The following is a 6017-nucleotide window of genomic DNA, read 5'->3' as shown; positions in this document are numbered from 1 at the left end:
GCACAACAAATGAGTGACAGAACCAGGAATAACAGAGGTCCAGTATGGCTTATGCTCCCACCTCCCATGCCTGTGGGGTTGCAACCCACAGCAGGTGTATTTGTTTTTCTTGGTGGCGAATGCAGAGGCCAATCTGGTCTTGCCCTCTATTTCCTTATCACTTTCTCTTAGCTCACCCTCACTTAAAAAAATTAAACCACTTTGTGAGGTTTGGAGAGTCAGCAATCTCTGCCCTGATTTTATCTCTTTTAGTGCTGGCCTCCTCCCCCTCTTTTTTCAGAGCATCGCTGTGGAAGCTGTTTTCGCCCTTCCCCTGCTGCTGCCACTTCACTGCAGGGCCCCAGCCTGCGGGAGCAGGGGAGGTCTTACAGACTGCCATGAGCCTGGGGACCTTGGGGGCATGCTCTTGCCCCCTCCCCCCCTCTCTCTTTTTCTCTCTCTTTTTCTCTTTCTTTCTCTTTCTCTCTCTTCCCACTTGCCGGGGCCGGCGCTGCCGTCCTGGACTCGGGACCCCGATGGTCTGGGAGCCTCTCCGGCCGCTCTGCCGCTGAGCCCGCCCGCTCCTGGCCGGCAAGCCTGTGCACTCTGCTCCCGGCACCGCCGCCGGGTCCCCTCTGTCAATCAGTCCCTGCCGCAGCTTCCGAGACCCTGCCGCTCCTGCAGGAGCAGTCAAACACCTCCCAGCCTTGACAACCCCAAGCTTGGTGTCTCTAGGTGCTCCTGACACTCTTTTTTTTTTCCTTAGCCAACATATCCTCTTTTCCCTTCAAGGAGAGCCCGTTCTGCTAAACTTTTTCCAGCCCCCAGGTCGACATTGAGCAATCTCCTAACAACCATGTGTTAAGACACTTCCCTGCCCTTTAGGCAGAAACCTCATTCACACTTCTGCTCTCTTCTAGCATCAAAACTTCACCACTTCACATTCCAACATCCCAGAGTCTGCAAACCACCCCTCCCCCTTCTTCAATTTCTCTCTTCTCTTCTTGCTTTCTTTTTTATTTTCTTTGATTCAACACACTCCGGACTGTACAAGGTGTACACACAACTAATTTACTTCCAAACGTAAGCTTACAACTTTCTTTTACTAGGATTGCAGTAGCCGTTATAGCTTAAACACATAATGGCCAGCTGTGGCCTATTGGATCTAACATCTTTGATAAATAAGCTACTAGTTTCTTTACTCCTTCCCACTCCTGAATTAAAATTTTATGAGCTACTCCATTTTCTACATTTACGTACAGATGAAAAGGGTTTTCCTAACAATGATAAGCTTAAGGCTGGTACTTAGGCTAGTTTTTAACTTCAACTCTTCTAATTGAACACTACCTTCCTTGGTCAATTTTTCATAAAAAAGATTTACTGCTTGTGTGTACCCCTCAATCCATAATCTACAATATCTCCATAGTCTAAGTAGTTTTCTGAACTCCCTCTTTGAAGAGGGAGGGGGAAGGGATGAAATTCCCGCAATTCTCTCACTGTTGAATTTCTAGCTACTTTTATTTATTGTCTAAGATATTTTACCTCTGGTTCTACAAATTATAGTTTCCCTGTTGATACCTTTAATCCTTTTCTTCTAGAAAATTCAAAAGTTGTATACTAGCTTCTCTAACTTCAATTTTGGTTTCTCAAAAAAATAGTTTTTATTGGGTTTCTTTACAGGGAGAATAGGGGTATTATGAGAAGACATATCTTCTCTCTCAATTGTAACCCTTATGGTTCAATATTTAATTCTTCCCTATTTCCTTCCCAAGCCCAAACTTTTTTTTTTTTTTTTTTCAAGTGAATCCAGAGCTTAACAAATCCAAACTTCTGCTTGGATACTTTGAAAGGGTCGACAAGCTAACTTACGACCTCCTTATGTTGTTTTTCTCATCACTTTTTTATTTATCCTTTTGCAAATTATACACTTTTCAGTTACTTGCTTTGCTATTCTAAAGATCCCAATGCACCCATAGTTCCTAAAAAAAATGATCACACAAAGCTTGAGTATCCCAGTGGGTTTTCTGATGCACGTCTTCTATATTCCCTAGTAAGCATTTTATTAACTAATTGTCTTCCATCAGGAAGTTTCTATTTCCCTTATTCATCTTGTTCACTGTTATGAATAAAAAGTTATTTTATTTTTTAAGGTTGCAGAGTTAAAACAAGTTGAACCAGTTGCTGTTAAGTCAGCTTCATTGTTGAGAGTTCTTTTTCAATTACCTGTTAATGGTTGGTGATTAGCCGTTGTCCCCCTGATGCTTGCCAGGGAGTGACACCGGTCCCTGAAGGTACCAGGAGAATGGGAGTGGCATCAGAACTAGTACGCAGATCAGAATGCATTTCACTGAATTTTGTAACTTTCCAGGAAAAAAACCCCTAAAAACAACGAGCCAACATAGAATTAAAAGACCTAGGTGACGTCTAAGGATGAGGTACGTAATCCAGTGCCTGCTAAGATCCTTTTTACTTCTCACCCTAACCTAAAAAGATGTTAACTAGAGAGAGGACTCGAAATGTTAAACCAAAAAGGAGGAATCTCCTATCTCCCATGAGGATGGAAGCCCCAGCTCTGCCTGCAGACCAGCGGACACAGCTGCATCATCATCCTCCTCCGTGCCACTCCTGGGAGCAACGGCGGCGTGGGCGTGACCCGTTGATTTCTCCCCACCTGAGCTGATTCTTTTTAATAAAGGCATTAAAGAGGAGAAAGATCCTCTGCCCCATTTATTTCATTCACCACCTATCTTGTTTAATTATTTTTCTCTGCCTCCCTAAACTTTGGAATTTCCATTTTTTTCTCATTTGGAATTAATACTAACATAACTCTTTCAGCTCCATTTTCTGCTGCATCTTTAGATTCCTGATCTGCTAAATTATTTCCTCTTATTTCAGTGATCTTAACTTTTTAGTGTTCTTTAATGGGTACTACAGCTGTCTCTTCAGGTAATTTTGATGCCTTTAAAACTTCTAAAATGAGCCCCTTATGTACTAATCCTTTTCCTCTTGAATTAAGTAGTTCTCCTTCTTCTCAAATTTTTCAAAGGTATGTACTACTCCAAAGGCATACCTTGAATCAGTATATATATATTTCCTTTCTTGTGAGCTAAATATTCCAGTGCTCTTTTAGAGCATATAATTCACAGGTTTGAGCTGACCAGTTGATGGTAATTTTCCTCTTTCAACAGTTTGCATGTTTGCGGGTTTTTTCCCATCAACTACTGCATATGCTGTATTTTCTCCTTTTGCAAGGAGTTGTATTTCTGTTATCTGACATAACTCCCCAAAGGGCTATCTTGGGGTATCCCTGTTAGTATGCTTTTATTCCCCCTTTTTCCTGTACCCAACTTACTAGTTTTCTATTCCATTTTCAAGATCTTATCTATTCATCCTCTGCCTCTGTTTCTCACTCTCACTAACAGCTAAAACACCGCTTTTCTTTCAACTACTTACACCCAAAAATAAAGAACCTTTTTCTCACACTACTTTTCAATACTTACACCTCCCTCCAAGGAGATTTGGTAAAGCTTAAAATGCACAATCGACATTACATATACTTTCATTTGTCTACGTTCACTCACTTTTATTTCTCATTCACTTTCACACATTCTTTCACACCCTCAGGATACAAAGCAAATCCCTGTCGCCAGGGAATCACGGGTCCCTGTGGCATCCCCTCGCCTTGGGGTTGGTCTCTGGGTTTCAGTATCGCCAGGCTTCCTAGAAGGGCCCTGGTGCCTCTGCGCCAGTTCACTTGTGAGGCAGTCTGCGTGTCTCTCACACTCTTTAGCCACAGCCCCCTTCACACGCCAGGGTGAACAGTGGCCTATTTGCAGGTCACTCATACCTCAGCAGAGTTCCCACCTGCCCGGGAGACAACGGCCTGTTTGCGGGTCACACACGCAACAAGACAACAATAAGGTACCTTTACTTCCTAACCACCTATTACCATTTTAGGTGTTACTGGCCAGTCCCGGTGCTATTGGATATCCCTCAATCCAGCTGTGCTGTCCAACCCCAGATGCTCTTGGGAACTTTATCCCTCAATCCAGCGGTGCAGTCCAACGCCAGATGCCCTTGGGCATTTTTCCCCTCAATCCAGCTATGTGGTACAACGCAGATGCTCTTAGGCATTTCTATTTTTTTCTGGCTGTGTTGTCCAACCCTGGATGCTCTTGGGCAAAAAAATTTTTATCCCTCCATCTAGCTGTGCTGTCCAACCCCAGATGCTCTTGGTTAAAATTTTTATCCCTCAATCTATCTGTGTTGTCCAACCCTGGATGCTCTTGGGCATGTCCTGTGGCTTCTATCTGGTGTGAGTCCATTCTTAACCAAATATCTTACATAGCATAGTTTCTATTTTAACATTATGTTATAACCTAAAACTATATTTAATACAGTACTTAAGAAAATAACTTTCTAACATAACACATACAACATTCAATACTTGCAAAAAGCCAATCATAAAATGCACATTTTTCACAAGTAATTACCCAGTGGTAATACACAGTCCTGGTTCCGCTACTGAGCTCTGGTACCACCACCTGCGACTGGCCCCCAGCTGGAGGTAACTCCATTCTCCACCACTCTTGGGGCCCAGCCATCCAGACAGTTTTTAACCCATGAACTGTGCACCAGTCCAAGCCACAAGCTCGGTTTCTCCAGGGGAATGTGGTGGAAGACAGTGTCAAAGGCTTTAATAAATTCCAAGGAGACAACATCCACAGGCTTTTTTCATCCACTAAGTTTGTCACACTGCCACAGAAAGGGATCAGGTTTGTCAAGCAAGACATGCATTTCACATATCTGGGTTGACTGGGTCCCAAAACCCTGACTGTTTTACACATGATGGCATTCAGTATGAGCTGCTCCATGATCTCCTCTGGCACCAAGGTTAGACAACCTATAGTTCCCTAGATCCATCTTCTGAACCTTCTTGCAGATAGGTATTACAGTTGCCAATTTGTAGTCACCTCCCCCATCAGCCAGGACTGTTGGTAAATGAAATATCTTCTTGGTGCCTTAAAATGATTTAAAGCTCTTCCAATCAGTTTCATCAGTAATCTTGGTGGATCCCACCTGGTCCCACAGACTTGCAGCTAAGTAGTGTAGCAAGTACTAGCCATTTCTTCCTGAATTATGAGCACTTCATTTTGCTCCTCATCCCTGTCTTCCACTTCAGGGGACTTGATATTCTGAGGATAACTGGTCTTACTGTTAAAAACTGAGACAAAGAAAGCATTAAGTACTTCAGCTTTTTCTTTATCCTTTGTCACTGTTTCCCTCTGCATGCAATAAAGGATGGAGATTCTCATCGACCATTTTGTTGTTTATGTATTTGCAAGAAAATTTTTTGTTGTCTTTTTCATCAGTACTCACATCAAGTTCTAGCTGGGCTTTGACCCTTCTCATTTTCTCCCTGCATAACCTCATAGTACCCTTGTAGCCCTGATGAGTTGCTGGCCCTTTCTTCCAGAAGTTACAAAATTTCTCTCTGCATGTTCCAGCCAGAGCTCTCTGTTGAGCCAGGCTGACCTCCTTTACCACCAACTCATCTTTCAGCACCTGGGTAGACCCTGCTCCTGCATCTCTAGCTAGGATTTCCTTCTGTCTTCCCAGACTCCATTGCCCTTAAGGACTACCTCCTACAGGACTCTCTCAAATAGTTTTCTAAACAGGCCCTAGTCTGCCCTCTGAAAGTCCAAGATGGCAGAGCTGCTGATCCCTATCCTTACTTCTCCAGGAATCAAAACCTCCTTTTGTGATCACTTTTCCCAAGACAGCCTCCAAACATCACATCGCTCTAATTTTTCTCTGTTCACAAACTGCAGGCTCCCACTGAAAGCTCAGACAACTTCTCAAGCTATTGTGAATCTATTTCAACAGGGTCCTGTTACTATGCTGCTTAGGTAAATCTACTCTATAAACAGTAACATTGATCATGGCTGTTTATGTTCACCTAATGCCACTGCACTCATAAAAGACTTGGGAGTTTACAGTTTTGCTAACTTCATTTATGAATTGAGATATGATGCATG

The sequence above is a fragment of the Pyrgilauda ruficollis genome, unplaced genomic scaffold (assembly GCF_017590135.1).
Source record: "Pyrgilauda ruficollis isolate IOZ18807 unplaced genomic scaffold, ASM1759013v1 scaffold25, whole genome shotgun sequence".
Lineage (NCBI taxonomy): Eukaryota > Metazoa > Chordata > Aves > Passeriformes > Passeridae > Pyrgilauda > Pyrgilauda ruficollis.
This window is presented reverse-complemented; position numbering follows the sequence as displayed.